The 18,427-nt window shown below is 44.7% G+C and overlaps 1 long non-coding RNA gene across 1 annotated transcript; it reads left to right on the forward strand.

Annotated features, from left to right (window-relative positions):
* The first annotated feature begins 5,215 nt into the window (after window positions 1–5,215).
* LOC125549078 (uncharacterized) lies at window positions 5,216–13,697 on the forward strand. The gene is made up of 3 exons (XR_015598899.1): window positions 5,216–7,165; window positions 12,582–12,715; window positions 13,379–13,697. It is a non-coding gene; the product is annotated as an uncharacterized LOC125549078 (long non-coding RNA).
* The last annotated feature ends 4,730 nt before the right edge of the window (window positions 13,698–18,427 follow it).

Below are 18,427 nucleotides of genomic sequence, written 5' to 3' on the forward strand. Positions count from 1 at the left end.
TTCCCTTAAAAAGCAGTCAAGGAGCACTCTTATTTGACCAGTGGCTGAGGATTCGTACTTTCCTTGGAATTTTCGTTATCTTGTTAATTGGCTGGGTTGAGATTATGTTTCATCCTGAATTGTTAGCATCAAATTTGCATGAATTTTTTTTGGGGGGTTGTTCTATATAAAAGACACATGGGACCCATCAGTCATAATGGTCATAGCTAACGGTGTTGACTTTTATGCTAACAGTCAACACTTACAAATGAGCCCTCCCTGTCATAAACCTGTTCAAAACTTAAGGATTCAGCGATTAGTGTTTTTTTGAAACAGTGAACCACAAAAGTGGTAGGGTTTAGGAACTTTCCAAAAACGGTAGCTCGAATCGAAGTAGTTTTATGCTATTCACTCACAAATTTGTGGAATCGGCAATTAATTCCTAGTCATGTGTTTAGTTCCTACTTGAGCTAAATACCAAGAAAAAAATTTCACCTATTCCATGCATTATCACATTTAATTTATGAATATATGTGTAGAGAAAACACCTCTGGTCTGGTGTGATAGATACATGCAGGTTGGCACTGAATGCTCTGTCTCTGCAAAGTACTCCATTGTCCCAACGCATGAAGCTGAAACATGGATCAAAATCCACAACGCAACGCGTAACATGTGTGATTTATTGGACAATTCTCGACGTGGACCATGGAAACATGCTGCGGATTATTCTATCTTGTATCTTGTGAACATCTAATAATCTGTGAAAGCAAGGGCCCGAAACTACGTACGCGGACGGATGATTACTCTTTGTCGCACCTAAATAAGCTGCAAGATAAAAAAAGCTAGCTAGGTTTAGCTGAAGATCGATCTAATCCTCGTTCTTGTGTTTGTTCCCTTTCGTTTTCTCTGATGTCACTCCACGCAGCTACAACGGCGAGCCAATTAGTTGTTTTACAATGACAGTCATATATCCACACATGGCAATTGACAGAGTAACAGAAAAATAAGCCCCGTTTGTAGTTTTCCATCGCCTAACAAGATTAGTGCCCATGACTTCATTCCCTTTTTGATAAAAGACGAGTTTATTTCCTGCACTGCATGCTAACATCACATTGTGGGGGATGACCTAATTAGAATAGATAAGAATGCCATGCATGCTTGGTGCTGAGTATATTTTATTGGCTCGAGTGATTAGCTTAGCTCCCAACTCACAATAGCAACAAAACAAGGTGATCGGAGATGTAGTGTTAAACAAATCAAAGGCATGCCACAAAGCAACCCTGCTAATAATGGAGCATAAACTTCACTCACGCTGATAAGGCATTGGTCATTAAATCCTTGCCTGGAAGCTTTTTTCTCTTCAAATGGCAGACAAAAGCACAGGCGACATCACTTCTGACTGATACCAACGGGACACAGTAATCACGGTTAAAATTTACTTGGCTTCCCTCGCAAAAAGGGAAAAAAAACATGGCTGAAATGCTTCTACTTCCTCCGTCCCATAATATAAGAGCATTTTAACACTAACTAGTGTTAAAAACACTCTTATATTACGGGACGGAGGGAGTACCTTTTTTATTTTCTTTGTTCCCTTAAGCTAACTGATCAACTTGTGTTGTTTTGTAGGATACTAGAACCCTTGGTGTTTGAAGATTACCCACAGGTGATGAAGATGAATGTTGGCTCTTGCCTTCCATCCTTCACAAAATCCCAATCTGAATTTGTTAAAGTTGCTACTGATTTCATTGGAATAAATCACTACTCCCTCTGTCCGAAAAAGTTTGTTCCAAGCTTGTCCCTCAAATGGATGCGTCCAGTACTAATTTGATGCTAGATACATTCATTTGAGAGACAAGCTTTTTCGGACAGAGGGAGTACTATTCTATCTATGTGAAAAGCCGCCCCTTAAAGAAAGGTGTTCGTGACTATGCAGCAAACATGTCAGTCTACAAGAGAAGTAAGCAAAATTTATATCTGCATCATTCATGTTTTTTTGGAGCTAAAATTGGGGATTTGATTCATATACTGACATAAATACTGACCAAATAGTTTGTCTAAGCTCGAAACGTATACTGACAGGATATTTGCTTCTGTGATGCAGGTTCTCGATCAACTCCAGAGACAAGTGAGGTAAAAAAATCCCAATACTGTCTATCAAAGGTGCTACTGGTTTGAGCTGTTTTCGACATACAATGATCAAGCTATCTAAATTGCTACTCTCTCTGTTCACTTTTATAAGACCTTGAAGACATTTCAGACAATGTACAAAATATCCCATTTTGAGTTGTCTGAAATGACTTATAAAAGTGAACGGAGGGAGTACCATTTTACGAGCTGTAGCCCTTGTTTCAAAAAAAAAAACGAGCTGTAGCTGTGACAAAAAGATGCAACCTTTTGTTTTAAGTGCAGTATGTCCCAACGGCTTATCCAGACTTTTTTATTATTATCCAGTCGACCCAGAAGAATTGCATTTATGATGCAGTACCTGACAGAATCCTATGGGGCCCTTCCCATTTTTGTCCAAGAGAATGGCAAGTCGATCAAGTTTCCGATCACAACAATCTCTTTGGTTCAGTTTTCATCTAATTTTTTCTTATTCAATAGAATCTGATAAAGTTATGGCCATTTGTTATGCACTATCAGTACATCAGTGTCGCTTCTTTTCTATACTCTGTCTGATGGGATCTCTCTTACTCCATGTCCATCGTCTCTATAGGTATGGCATCTACCGGTGACACTTTGGATGCCACCCACAGAGTCAAATACTTGAAGAGCTACATAGGGAATACACTCACGGCAATAAGGTCATTCATTCAAACAAACTCACTAGGATTTCTAGTTAATTGCGCTCTGGCATTCTGTTCATAGCACTTCGTAATTGTTGCTATGATTATATTAAAGATCTGATAGGGTTTTCGTGGTAGATACAGTTGCTGCAATCCCATTGTGTGCCCTTAAGCTCCCCTCTATTGCCTCCATTTGTCTTGAGGGGCTTTTCACACTTATTGTACGGTAATAATTGTTCTCTCTGCATATTGTTGCTTGCTTGGTTCAGACGCTAGGCCTGTTCTTTCTGCCACTGCTTTCAGTTGGCTTTACGGACTCCTTGACCTTGAGGTCCTAGAAAACATGCAGCCATGTTGAAGGATATGAGATATGACTGGCGGACCATTTCAGGCGACGGCATGCTCCAGTTATTCCTACAAGCTAGTCACTTGCAGGGGCATAAAGGGGGTGGAGTGAAGATCCATGGAGCGATATGTGCGCCGCCGCCGAGTCCATAGAACACGTTATCCTGCAGTGTCGGCTGGCACAACAGCAGGTGTGAAGGTATCTGAATCTACATCAACAGGCCGCAAGTGCCACATCCATTTCTCTGCTTTGTACAGAGTCCAGACCATAAAAGGAACAACACACTGATAAGTGATAACCGGCCTGTTGCCTTGGCTGCCTGTGCTGTCGAGGTGCCGCAACGACTGTTGGGAATTGTGCCGCAACATCTAGCTACGTGCAGTACAGGGCACGACCGTACCAAACTAGACAGAGCCCACACGCTGGAACAAGGGTCCATCATGCACCGGCGTCAATGGTCCTACGGGGCTGTAAGAAACCCCTGCAGGCATCTGCCGCTGCCGCGTGTTGAACGGAGCCGCCCGGTGCCGCGGACGACGGCGCCGGATGGGCCGCGCAGCCGCCGTCTCCGAGGAGGACGCTGGCGGCGTGATCACCCCGTACACGCGGCGGATGTACTTTGCCAGGCCGTGCCGGCAGCACGGGCACGTCGTCGCCCTGCAGAACCACTGTAGGATGCAGCTTTCGTGGAAGGAGTGCAAGCAGCCGGGCAATCTCTTGACGGATCCACGGTTGCTGGCCACCAGCTCCTCCATGCAGATCGGGCACTGCTCCACGGCCGCGTCGTCGCCGCCGTCAGGAGCTTGCGCCTGTGCCATCTGGGGGCCCTGGTACGACGGTGTCGTCGGCGACGATGTCTTCGGCGTTCCTCTCGTCTTCCTTGTTCCCGTAGCCGCCGTCGCTTGTGACGATGGGCTTGTACCATTATAAAAGAAAGAGAGGGGCAGATCCAAACAATCCGACCCATCCATCATCAAGATCTAATGATCCCTAATCCTTCCGTGTTTAACGCTACAAGGCACGCAATAAGCCTCCATCGATCGCTAACCCATCTGTCGTTCGAAAAAAGAAACCGCTGTCAACAACGCACGACCCCTCGCCCCCTCCATCCCCTCCTTCTCCCAACTGACGCCCTACTCCCAATAGACGCCACAGCCCGGGCGGGCTGCCGCACGCCGATCCTCCCGCGCCGTTCGCCGCCCCGCCGATCCACTCATCCTCCACCGCTGCTCAGCTTGGCCTCCGACCCGCGTCGTCCTCTATCCCTTTGTTTCATCCACTTCCTCCTCCCTCCTCTCACCTCCTCAGCCGCCGCCGCACGATGCCGCTGGGGCCCCTCTCTCCTCCCTCAAGCAGCGGCGGCGGCGCGAGACGAAGCGGGCTCGGCCTTTGTCATCGGTGGCGGGGTTCCTTTCCTCCGTCGAGCAGCAGGATCGTTCTGCAGCCGCAGCACACGGACTCCAACACAGCCTCTTGCATATCCCAATTTCTCAGCTTCTTGATTCGAGTGAGCTATTTTGAAATATGCAGGTCACATATGCGATGAGTTTCATCTCTAGTGAATCTTGTGAGGGGGCGCTGCAGGCTGTAGCGGGGGGGAGAGTTGGGAGGTGGGAGGGCGGGAGAGGAGGCGATTGCCAGCGGCAAAGTATCTGAATCCCTCCCTTTCTGTTCTTCTCTTCTTTTTATCCAGTCTATCCAGTTGTGTACAGATGTTTTTTAGTTAAATGATTCAACCTTCGTTGCTGAGTATATTGTACCATGAAATCTGAATCCACACATTAAAGTTTTTGCTGTACTTAAATACTAATACACAAGTATTTGCTCATGTTAATTATATTTTTCATTAACTAATGCTCTCAGTAACCAAACCTGTTATGGTAGTTTGTTTTGACATCTGATGCAACAACTTTGGCACAGATAACTAGCTCATGTTATTACTAGGATAATAAAGTTGTGGAGCATTTCATTATGAATTGCAGGTTTTGAAAACAAACATATCTACTTCATCAAAATATGGATTTTCTTGAATTGTTGTGAGATCTATCCGTGTGTTAAATACCAATCTTATGCTAAAAGTTTTTTTTTGTGGGGGGGGGGGGTATGTCGACTTCACATATGGTGGTGCATAATAGCCAGGAAGCTACTGTTTAGTTAGTCAGATTGGACCATTTTTATTTCTTAAGCATAATCAGTGAGCAATATTCTATTGTTGCTTCCAGAAATACATCTATGAGAGAAAGATTAGATTCCTATTATGTTCAAGAGCTAGCAGGTGCTGCCGTCGCTGGGGACGTGGACGCAGGCAGGAGCGGCTGCCGATTCATGTCCTTCGGTCGATCTTTTGTGCATCAGTGGTTGCACTCATCTATAAGAAAATCTTCCTTTGTCCTTGGTTCTTGGGCATTCGTTCTCTCTACAACCCTTCACAAATTAATCTCCAGTTGAGGTGCACAACTCCATAACGCACAGGTACAGGTATTCCTTGTAAGATGCTTTCACCTATTCTCTAATGTACATGCAATCTGACATCCATTGCCAATTTGGCTTTAGGGAAATTCAGTGGCACAATAAGCAATCTTAAATTGTAATTGGTATTGTTCTGAGCACGACCCAAAATGACGTGTATCAATCGCATATTTTTCTGAAGCTACTAAATTTAACTTATACTGAATATCTGTTGTTCCTTTCTTCTTAAAATACGGTTCTCCTTCAAACTCAATTTTGTTCCTTCTAATTAATGTGCTTCTGAAAGAGGATATCAACCGAGCAACTGGGAGGAGGAGAGGGCAGCTAGAGATAAGTTAAGAACAACACACATGCTTCAGATTAACTCCTATTCGTGAACCAATATGTTTTTTTGCTATTCACCAATATGCTTTTGATGATTGCATTATATAAAACAAGTAGGAGAGTGTATTTATTTTCATTTATACTTTTACATACCTTCTAGCCAAGCACGCCTACCAGCACTGGGTTCAAGAAGTCATTGTGCAAGACACACTAAAATTTTCTTATTTGCTAGAGGATTGGGTAACATAAATATTTTATGTCCCAACTTCAACGTCATTAATACCATGTCAATTTAAACAACAGAGATTTTTACATCTGTACTTCATGTATCCTTCTAGAGGCATTTTATAAAATAAGTTTCCATGTCAATCTTTTATCCTTCTGAAGGCATTTTGGAAAACAAGTTTCCATGACATCCATTAGAAGGTGCCTGCATACAAGAGAAGAACGATAGCGGCATTAGCATATCTGTACTACTTTTTATAAAAATAAGACACCCTGAACAAATGTGTCAATATATGCCATCTAATTGTATGATTTTGGCATGCAAATAAATTTTCCATACGTCTGACTATAATGTGATTATCGTGCAAATATGCAGAAGGATGATCTCACTTTTGGGACTGAGTTTTGTAATGATATGTTATCTTGACCAAATATCTTACTATTTACACAATGGTGAAAAATGTATAGACTTGTCACCACTTTTACTGGATTGATATATCATACTGTATCTAGAATGTTTCAATACAAATGTACTTGCAGCAACTACTAACTAGAATTTTTTTCTTCACCTACAAAAATGTATGGAATCTTCCTCTATATTTCATGTTGGTACCTGATTTACATGTCCATACTGTTGGGATGTTCGAGCTAACACTAGAAGGCCTTACGGTGCATCAGGGGCAACTAATAAAGTTTTCAGGTTACCCGCAAAAAAAAAAGGTTTTCAGGTTTGTCCCTACAATTATTATATCCAGACAAGGTATTTGCTCTCAGGACCACCAAAGTTGAACCTTCTAGGTAATTTGCATTGAGCAGTCCAACGAGTAGCAGCATAATCAGCGCCTCGGTGCCCACAAGTATCCTAGATTTGCATTGAAGTGAGATAAGGTTTATTCATGTTTTTATATTTTGCTTCTCTTGACTGGTTTGCTTGGTTGATTTTCTCCTTCAAGGTGTTAGTTTGATGAAAAGAATCTGGAGAAGGGAAGGACAGAGAGAGGAAGCATAATATTATGAGTAAGGGAGATGTTGACAGGTACTTCCCATCTTCCATTTATTTCATCTTGTGTTCCGATATGAAACGGTGGCGTAGTTGCGATGATAATCATGTTTTTGTCATTAATGAGAAGGTGTGAATAGTGGTACAAATTTCATCTTGTTATACAGATACATTAAGCTGTTGCCATTGCCCATCATCTCCTAAACTCTATTCTGGCAAGCATGGTTTCGTTTTATCCCATGCAAGCATGGTTGATGTGTTTCTTAGGAGAGAGTGCTATCTGAGCCACATGCAAGCATTGGGATATGTTTCACCCCCTTTCCCCCTTTGTATTTTCCTCATTTTTGATGGCTAAACTTTATTTCCTCTTTTAGCAGTACATGGACCACATGCACATGTGCATAGGCCATAGGCCCAGCTTGTAGGCTGGCACGGCCTGCACGCTGCAGCCATCGGGCCTTGTGCGTAAGGTTCTTAGCCCACCGAAAGTTCTTTCCCTCCGTTGGGTTCTAGTCTCATTAAAGGTGCGATTTTTTTTCCTTGTTCGTCCGCCTCCTTGTTTTAACTATATGTGTGTGGGCTGTTTGCGTCACTGCCCGAATGGGCCAGTAGATTGCAACACGACGGGCCGTGAATAGCAAGCTCGTGGTTATATGGGGGGTTCCTCTTTTCTCCTTCCTGGGCCGGTATAATTGGAAGCTGATGCCCAACTGGCTGTCCCAATATGCTGTTAAAAAACAGGTTGTCATGCTAATTTGTGGGTGGTGTACATCTTGGGTTATAACTGCTAAAGAAAATCCAATGAATATGTGGTGTAACGTTTTTAAAATGAAGAGTCTGTACGAAGAAAAAAATCGTTGGTGCATGACCAGAAGAATAACAAACTATGGGTATATATTCACGTAATTGGAAGTAGGTTGGCTTCTTTTCATTAATAGACACACAACGATTGGCAAGCTTAATAATATGTGATCAGTTTGGAGACATTGCAGTTATAGCCACACAGCTTATGTTACAAGTGTTATTGGTTATTGGTTGAATTCCAAATAATTATGGAAGACACCAGCATCCATCCTAGTTTCGAATCATGAACTAGCACAATGAAGGCGTACACTCATTTTTTTTTTTCGCGCGCCTGCTCTCATATATTTGTTCGGTTTTGGTCAAAGTGTCCCGTTACTCTCTCTGACTTGTCCGTGACTTAGGAAGGCTACTTCTGAGTAGATGAACCCCACGGACGTGAAGGCATGGTTGACATAGGCTTTTTGGTGGTAGAATGGAACAGAGGGACGTGCAGAGGCATGATTTTCAGGAGGTCAGAGAAGCTAGTCTGTCATTTTCTTGTCATCTTCCACCCGGACACATGCGGAAGCACTCCCATGTCCCGGCGAGGATTTGCATGGACAGAAGCCGGTGACAAGGAAACACAGCAGCTAGTATGCATGTTAAGCACGCAACCGATGGTTCGGCTTTTTTCATGCAGGCCGCTGTCCTAAATCCACACCCGTGGCCTACCTGGAGAGATATAACTGGAGGGATATATAATGATTCGCAATCCTTGAAAACATGGTGTGGCAGGTCATGACATAAAGGTAGCGTGGTGGCATGTATGTTCAGGTCACAGATGTATATACATCATTCTGACGGGGCTGCGTTTCAGCATGGCGCAGCCTAGCCTACGTTTTGTATATACAGTAGAGGGACGGGTGACCACTCCTTGATAGTCTATGGTATGGTCAGCTCTCAACTTTCCTCACATCGAACGTAGTGTGCACCAGTTTCCACGGCATGCATTCGGAGCGCTGCTGTGAAGTGTTCATAGCATATCTTTTGGATGGAGAGCCAATTCTCTCCACAAACTAGTCTTCTTCCAGCCCGAGCAATAGTCATTTCCACCCCCATGGCTGCCTCCACCGAAGCGCACGAAAGCTCCATGGAGGAAGTCTTCCGCCTAAGTTACATGCTAGAGAGTGTCCTTGGTAGGGTAGATAGCCTGAAAAGCATCCTACGTGCTAGCGTTGTTTCGAAACGCTGGCTTCGCGCCGCAACGAGCGAGCAGATGCTCTTGGGCTTCATGTCACGGCGCTCGCCGCCATTGCTGGGGGTCGTCGCCCAGTACTTGAGGTACGTCGAGTTCACCCCCATGGTGGACATCGAGTCATCTCTCGCTCCCTTGGCATCGGATGCGGCGGCTGCATTTTCCGACCAGTTCACCAACGACACCGTGCTTTTCTGCGGCGACGGTGAAGTTGTCGTGAGAGAAAACGGGCGTCCTAGAGGATACAGCAAGCGCTCGACAGTGGCTCCGATATGGACAACACGCCATCATCTTCCTCCTGACGACATATTCGATGCTGCCCCTGCGTCGGTGTGCGCCTGCTTCGTCGTCATCGACGGCTCCAAGGCCTTCTTCGACGGATACACCCTGGTTCATGCTGCCCCCGACGCCCAGCCTCGTGCGTACTTCATCCGGGTCAGCACCCTTGTTGGTGACCACTGGTGGGTGCAGGTATCGCATCCTATCAACTCCAGCAATGCATGTATTCCCCATGAATTTCCACACGCGTTAGTGGTAGATGGAGTAGTGTATATGATGTATGCGGTGGGAATGATCTTCTCGTGTGAGTTGTCGTATGGTCACTTTGGCACCGTTGAGCTCCCGGAGCCGTTCAGCGTTGCCAACGACATGGACTACACGTTCTCCCTGCTTCCACTACTCCACCTGTGCACACACACCCGCGTCCCCCGCGTCGCCTTCCCTGGCGGCGACGGGGGAACCCAGATCTGGCGCCTTACACCCTTCCCACCTCGCCGCCACCGGAGGAATGGCCGGTGAAGCCGGCGCCGGCTCCCGGGATGGTGGCGGCGGGGCGAGACCGCTCCCTTTCGGTGGTGAGGGTCCGGATCTGAGGCGGCGGCCTCGTTGGTGCGGACGGCGCTCCTCCGGCGGCGGGGAGTGCTCGTCGGTGAGGTAGGCCGGATCCCCTCGGCTGCGCGGGCAGCGAGGTCCCGGTGGGCGCAGGTCATGGCGCGGGGAGGCCCCGGGCTCCCCTCGTCAGATCGGAGGCGATCCTGGTCTGCTCATGATGCATGACCTCCGGCCGGCCTGGATCTCCAGCGTACACGCGCCTGCTGATGTTGTGGCTGGTTCGGTGGTGGAGGCAGGGCGCTTGGCCGGGGGAAACCCTTGGCCGCCGGTGGCGGTCACGGCGTCGATGGCGTCCCAGACGCCATTCCCTCCTTGGTGGCGGCGCCGAGGCTAAACCTCCCCTGCCTCCCCCCTTCCCCTGCGCCCGGGTGAAAACCCTAGCCCCGGTGGCTAAGCGGTGGCGGCGCCACAGCGTCGTCACCTTCTTGAAGGCACCGACTTGGGCATGGGGATGCTGGGTGTGCATGGCGAGCTTGTCTGGTTCCTGGTGGCGGCCCGCCTGACTACTGCGTCGCAGCTTCAGGCAGTGTCTCGGGGCTGTGGTGCTTCTCTTCCAGCCGTGTCTCCGATGGGGACCTCGCCCTTCCTCACCTTGTACATGCCGTGGTGGAGCGGTACTTCATCTCACTCATTGATGGCGGCGAAGATCGGCGGCATTGGCGCTGTGGAGGCTCGCCGCCCGATGCGCGGAGATGGACTCGCGCAGGAGGAGGTTGCTGTCTGGCGTCATGGTGACGTCGATGGCAGAGTGGCCAGTCAAGGTAGAAACCTCAATATGATCTGAAGACGGGCCTATGGAAGATGGCGGTGACGACACACGAGTGCGTCTGACCGGATTGTGCCCCAGACCCGGTATGTGGCTCGGCTGGGGCTTCCGAATATGTTTCGGTTTCCGGCTTTTGATGCTAGGCTTAGGTGAGTGGTTTGGGTAGTGGCCCAGCTAGCACCCTTTCATCATTTTGGATAGAAGTAGCGGCATGTGTTGCCAAGATGGTGAATTCAGACTCATTGTTGTAATACTTTGTAAGGTCCTGAGAATAATCAATAAAGTGGCCGTATGCATCTCCCAAATGCAGAGGCCGGGGGTCATCCTCCTTTTTTAAAAAAAATGCATTCTTGGTCTTGTTGGCGCCATGTTGCAGCATTGGTCATGCGACATGGCCGTCCAAGAGAAGCGATGGATCCTTCATGGAAATCATGATCTTGAGCAGATCATTGGTCGCGATATACCCCCATCATTTTGGGTTAAGATCATCGCTGGTGGGCCATACTACGTGGGGGATGAAGATTTTTATGCCATGAGGGTTAGAGCTGCAGGAGATAACGGATCTTATGCAATAATTACATTTGGTTTTAGTCCATGGATATACATAGTTGATCTGGGTTGTCGACAGGCAACAAGAGCACTTGACTCAATAAACCCGCGCTCCTTGTGTTCTGTCATCCCAGTCACCATGTCATGGCCCAAGTCATTCCCCCGCGCATAGTCGAATGCATGTCTTTTTCATGTTAGGTGCTTTCGAGCTTATAACTTGTCAGGATCCAGAAGAGTTTGTTTACCTTTGTCATGTAATTTTTTTATTATAGCTACGGCATGCAATGCCGTTGCTGAATGTAAGACAATCTAAGAATCTATGTAATATTAGCACTAAGGCAGTTTTCAGCTAGTCGAATTATTGTGTTTCGAATATGTTCATTCCTGTGGTGTTTTTTGTCTCAATATAGCGATGTAATTCATTTTATTCTTTGACCAGTCAAAATTTTAGTTTTTTATATCCCTTTATGGCCTTACATAATGGGATTTGTTCGCTCAGAGATTTTAAAAGTAGTACAAAGAAAAGGTCGAAATAGCAGGCTGCAAAAAAAGTTCTAACACCAACATGCCAATTTAGAGTCTGATAGGGTTGCTTACGAGGTATTTAGAACCTCTTCGTCTGATACATTTTTCTAAAGAGGTGGGCCAAATATGATCTTACAAAAGACGTAGTAGATTAAGGAGCTGTTAGTCAAGCGTCCAGCTCGGCCATTTTTATAGGGTTTGCTGAGCACATTATTTCTCGCTCCACGTTGTTTCAATTGCCTCGACATTGATTTTGTAGTATTTATTAATTAGTAGTGCCTCACTAGGATGAACATGTATTTTCCTCTCCGCAAAAGAATGATTTTTCAATGGTTTTTCTGGGCTGTTTATTTTTCAGAAATTGTGACCTGCTGAATCCTTTTTCCCTTACTGCACACATGCACTTCATTTTAATTTTGTGTGCACTTCCCAACTTGTTAGTGCCATCGTACCATGTTTGTTAGCATGCTTTACTTATTATTTGGGCACCTTGGGGTAACATCTTGCCAATGTTTGTTCAGAATCGTGAATACATGTTCAAAAGCACTCGAAATCATATTACCTTTCATTATGTTGGAAGGAAAAAATCTTTAAAACTGGATATATGTTTCTTTACCCTGGAAAAGCACCAGTTCAGCAGTTGATTTTTCCAAATACATGTCCTCAGTATAGTAGTTTTGCAGGATATAGGCAACGATCGGTACTTGATAGAAGACATGACAAGGCTCCCTGACTTACATGCTTGCCCCTGACTGTGATGTCAAACGAACATTGCTTTGGCGCCAACTCATTCCACATTCTAGAAGTGTGCACTCGTGTAAGAACGTTGACACTTAAAACTATCCTTAATTTGTTTATATCTTTTTAAAGCACTTATAATGCTTGAGTTATCAGGTTAGTCACATAAAACAATACACACTAGCACTTTCAGGCATACCTAGACTTGATTGCCAGTTGCTCTACTCTAGGTGTTCGTTTAATACTTATACCTTGTCTTCAAACTTTAACCGTGGAATTTATATGGCACATGTAAGTGCTAATACTTTCATCTTCAAGTTTAGCAAAGTGACGTACTATTTATTTTCTAATGTATGTGAGGATATATGGTGCTTTATTGCCTGGCAGGCTCAATCTTGATGACACAATTAGAGTAAGTACTTGGAGAAAATTTTATTAGTTAATTACGATATCTTTTTTAAGAGGTTTCATTGACAGTGAAGTCCAAAGGTAGAGCTGAACATTATCATGACTAAGAATTTGTGTGACTTCTATAATAGTGTTTGTCGTACCTGCATCTCTTTCACAGAACAGACATATTTTCTGTAGTATCCTAACTTCAAACTATTTCCCGGTGTTCTTTTGTAAATTGTGCTGATGCATGTCGAAGTACTCAGGCAGTTTGATAATTTATTATTTCATCTCTTTTTTGCCATGAAATGTATCGGTTAATCTTACAAAGTTGATATTCTACTCACTTCAGGCACAGACTCCATGCCCATCGAGTTGCATTTGTGATCAGCCAACACACTGGAAAACTGAGAAACTTGTGCTCGATCGCCTCCAAGAAGTAGAAATTAGTGAACTATCATGATTTTGTGCAACGGTTATTCAGTTGGGCAACAGCCTTAAAAAAGTTGACAATATCTTTTCATCACTTGATCACGAAATCTAGGCCAAGGGGTTGTGCCAGATGTTACGAAGCTTGTCCACATTGGAACTAGGTATCGAATTTTATGTGCACCGCTGCTTGGTGGGGAAAGTTTTGTATGTTGCTGGAGATTAAAACACTGATTTATCAATTCTCTTCGCAAGCTTCTGGTTTGTGTGGTCTTGTTGTTCGCATGCTCAGGAGTCAGGAGTGGTGACGAATTCATGTTGTGAGAATATGTCGATGTTGTTGAGACTGTCTTTGTAGAATGTGTGTTTATCTCTGTAATCTGTATGAAACTATGGATTCTAATTAATTTGCTAAAATAGTAGCAGCTTACCCTGATTTCTAATGATGCTGAGAGCATTTGTTAGGTGGGGCGCATTGCTGTTTATTAGTTGAATGGTGATTTCTGCTGAATTTCTGTTATTGTAATGGTATATGGGACTGTTAAGTTCATTCTTTTGATATCATTTGCTGGAATGTGTAAAGGTATGGCTCTTTCATGATTTGAACCTTGCACCGGTAGGGTTTCCACAACACTATGTATGATCTAAACAATGGGTCACTACAAGAAATATGTCAACTTATTTCCTTCTCTTAGAGACCCCAGCTGAATTGGTCGTAAATTCACGGCCATTTCGCTTGGAAGGGCTCAAACCCTGAAATTGCTTACACCAAATGGTCACAAATCAAACATGAGGCGCCAATGACCTTATTTCTACCTGATTACGACCAATATAAATGGTCATGAGGTTGTGAACGTGGATGCATTGATACTTATTGCCATGACAAGGCGCCACCTCATCAGTTTTGCCTATATGTCATGTCCATGTGTCAATTTTTGCCCTAGGTTGTGAAGCAACCTATATTTCTGTCATTCCCAAAATTCCCAAAAAAATTGGGCATTCTTTACTATCCAAATCATTGCCTCATGACAATATTCAACTCCATTTGACTGGTAAATCTTCCTCGGCAAATTTCCAAAGTTTTTGTTCAGCTCGAACTGTTGTGAAGGAAGTACTGGCTAGGCATATCCTAATGAGCTGAATTTTTGCCACATCTTCTATATTCCCAAATCATAGCTCTCCACAAAATTTGAGCCTCATCTAACAATACATGTGAGTGTGGCTTCAACATTCATATTTCTGTCCAGTGTGGTACGTTGCAAAGCAAGTGACACCTAGGCTCCTCCATTTGAGCTACAAATTTTCCAAGATAGTGTCCTTAGTAGATGATCATCCTCGGCCAAAACTCAGGCCCATTGACCATGTGCATTTCCCGTACCACTAATCAAACACTTGGGTGCTAATTCATGTTTGAGCTCGGTTCAGTCTCCTCGTGAGATTCTTCTATTGCCTTCTTCTTCCTGACACCTAAAAGGGGAGTTCCCAACCCACTAGACATGCCTAGGCCGCCCAGAACGCGTGGCAACACCACGGTCACGCGGTGACCGCGCGGCGGGCATGCGAGTCTACGCGCTTTGGAGTTGGGGCCCTAGGCCACCACCCAAACCTCAGCGTATCGCTACCAGACCATGTATTTCTGATTAAATAGATACTTTTCTACCTAGAAATTAGTTTTTGAAAAAATAAAGAGCAAACTATGAGGCAGCTGCAGTTCAAATTTGTCCCGCTTCCTACTAAATCAGGAGAAATTTATCTTTTTTACCAGAGGTGGATAAAAACTTTTGGCACACAACCATTTTGTCAATTGTGCCTTAAACATGGCCTAGTATTTTATAAAATTGATTTGGTCCAATTTTGCAACAAATATATGGTAGGTCCTTCACAAAAAAACTCATTTTGGGCACTCGAAAAATGGAAAATTGATTTTTCGTCCAAAGAAAATGAAAACTCCCTTAGGAAACATTGTTTGCCATTCCAATATACATCCTTGTGCACAATATGAGATCATTTAAACAAACTATACCATTAATGTGGCCATAAGATTGATCATTGGCTTGAAAGCCATGAATCTTTAGAGATGATAGCTCATTTCTGAGAACACTTTTTAAAAATAATTATCGTATTACAAGTTTGTTATTTTTCCTGGGAACTTGGCCACATATAATGACACAATGCGAAGGTTTTCCATTTTTTTGATTTTTTTTGAATTTTTTATGCGTGTTTCAAAATGCGGTCAAAACGGCGGGAATGACCGTTCCTAGCTAGTGGTTGAATCTTGGAAAACTTTTAATATTTCTCTGATTAAATAGATACTTATGTACCTAGAAATGATTTTTGGAAAAAATAAAGAGCAAACTATGAGGCATCCGCAGTTCTAATTCGACCCGCTTCGAGCTGAATCGACGAAAATTTGTCTTTTTCACCAGAGGTGGATCAAAACTTTTTACACCCAACCATTTGGTCAATTGTGCATTAAATATGTCCTAGTATTTTAGAAAAATGATTTGGTCCAATTTTACAACAATTATTTGGGAGGTCCTTCACAAAAAAACCTCTTTTTGGGCACTCGAAAAATGGAAAATGGTTTTTTCGTCCAAAGAAAATGAAAACTTCCTTAGGCAACATTGTTTGCCATTCCAATATGCACCCTTATGCACAATATGAGATCATTTGAACAAACTATGCCATGCATGTGGCCATAAGATTGATCATTTGGCTTGAAAGCCATTGATCTCCACACGTGATAGCTCGTTTCTGAGAACACTTTTTTAAAATAATTACTGTATTACAAGTTTGTTATTTGTCCTGGAAACTTGGTCACATATGATGACACAATGCGAAGGTTTTCCAATTTTTTGAATTTTTTATGCCCGTTTCAAAATGCGGTCAAAACGGCGGGCTTGACCGTTCCTAACTAGTTGTTGAATCTTGGAGACCTTTTGATGTTTCTCTGATTAAATAGATACTTATGTACCTAGAAATGATTTTTGAAAAAAATAAAGAGCAAACTACGAGGTAGCTACAGTTCAAATTTGACCCGCTTCCTGCTGAATCGGCGAAAATCTGTCTTTTTCACGAGAGGTGGATATAAGTTTTTTGACACCCAACCATTTGGTAAATTGTGCATTAAATATGGCCTAATATTTTAGAAAAATGATTTGGTCCAATTTTGCAACAAATATTTGGTAGGCCCTTCACAATTAAACCCATTTTGGGCACTCGAAAAATGGAAAATTGAGTTTTTGTCTAAAGAAAATGAAACCTTTCTTAGGCATAAAAGTAGAATAAAGTAGAATAAAAACAAAAGAAAAAACACAATTATATGTGCTCTATTCCCATTGATGGAATTCGTTGTCACACGGATCGATGACATGGCGCCCATCCATCCATCCATTTATGTACAGGAAAAAAATGTAAAAGAAAACCCCACCCGCATCCACCTACCCAAACCCTACCCAGATCCCATCGCACCCCTCCTCCCCCATCTCCTTGCCGCCGCCATCGACGGCGCTCCCCTCGATCCCTCCCACCGTCGTCTCCCTCCCTCAGATCGAGCTCCCCCTCCCCTCTCCCTCCCACCTCTCGAAGCTCCCGCGTCCCACTGCCGTGCACCGTGCTCCTCTCGCTGCGCCCCGTGCAGCCGTCGACGCGCGTGACGAGAAGGATTCTCGCGCCGCCTCTGCTTCCGCAGGGGCGCCTCGCCGTCGGCTGCCGCGCGAGCGCGCTTGCCTCATCGCCGATGTTGCCTCGCGCGCGCCCCGTCTTCGTGTGCCACGCCGCCACTGCCTTCCAGAAGCTCGACGCCATCGGTGAGTCCCCCTCTTTGTGGTCTCCCTACTTTGGAACCTTGCAGTGCTGATTAGTTGTGGCTTTGCATGATTGACTGAATGACTGAATGTGGGTCGTTTGTCGCGCGCGCGGGCATCGGTGCGGGAGGAGGAGGATGCCTTCAGGTCGGCGGCTGCGGCTGCGGCGGGGAACACGCTGCTGCCCCTCCAGCGCTGCATCTTCTCCGACCACCTCACGCCGGTGCTGGCTCGTCCGGGAGGACGACCGCTAGGCGCCCAGCTTCCTCTTCGAGTCTGTCGAGCAGGCCTCCGAGGGCACCAATGTGGTTCGTCCTTGCCCTTACCCAGACAGCCTAAGTAGGTACCTGTAGAAAGAAGTAGTCCTTGTGGATCTGTCTTTCTCAAGTAGCACTAGCCTGCATATGTGTTGGTTTGATTTTGAGCCTGTAGCATGAACTCATTGTATTGGTCTCTAGTCTGTTCATATTTGCATGTTGATCACCATGTTGTTATAGTTAGTTTAGATGCTACCTCGCCGGATAAATCTCATGATATTTCTCGATTGTACCGTTACTAACTAAAGTTTGTAGTATCCTGCAATTGTTAGTTCGATTGGTAAACTTCATGAATTATCTGTCATCATCTAGGGCCAGTTCTTTTAGCGGCTTAAAAAACCATCTCCTTCCCAGATTTTTTCATAAGCTGCCTCCCTCATTCATTGAGGCTTCTGGACTACTTATAGGATAACTAATATAGAAGCCTAAAAAAAATTTGGTAGCGGCTTATTTTTTAAGCTGAGGAGAGGCGGCTTATTTTTTAAGCCGCCCAAAAGAACTGAGCCCTAGTTTAGAGATGTATAATATGCTCTAGTCTTGTTAGCAAATTGGAGAGGCAAAAAGTTGTTGGGTCGAACTGGCGTGTTGCTCTTTGATGTACTGACTTGTGTTGCCTGCTGAGTGTTGACGGTGTTTCGGGGGATTGATTAATATCTCGCTGGTTGTTTTTTGCTTCTTCAGGGGATTAATCCAGATCCTCGGGGTCATCGGTGGTGGCAGCCCTCCCTGACGTCGTCAGCAGCACCGGCTCGTCGAAGGACGCGATGAGCGGACGCAGAGATGCACCACACGCCCGACTACTTAGTATAATGCAAATATTAGGTTCATTTTGTTTCATGCCATTTCATC

The sequence above is a fragment of the Triticum urartu genome, chromosome 3A (genome assembly GCF_056163025.1).
Source record: "Triticum urartu cultivar PI428250 chromosome 3A, HENAU_Tu73, whole genome shotgun sequence".
NCBI lineage: Eukaryota > Viridiplantae > Streptophyta > Magnoliopsida > Poales > Poaceae > Triticum > Triticum urartu.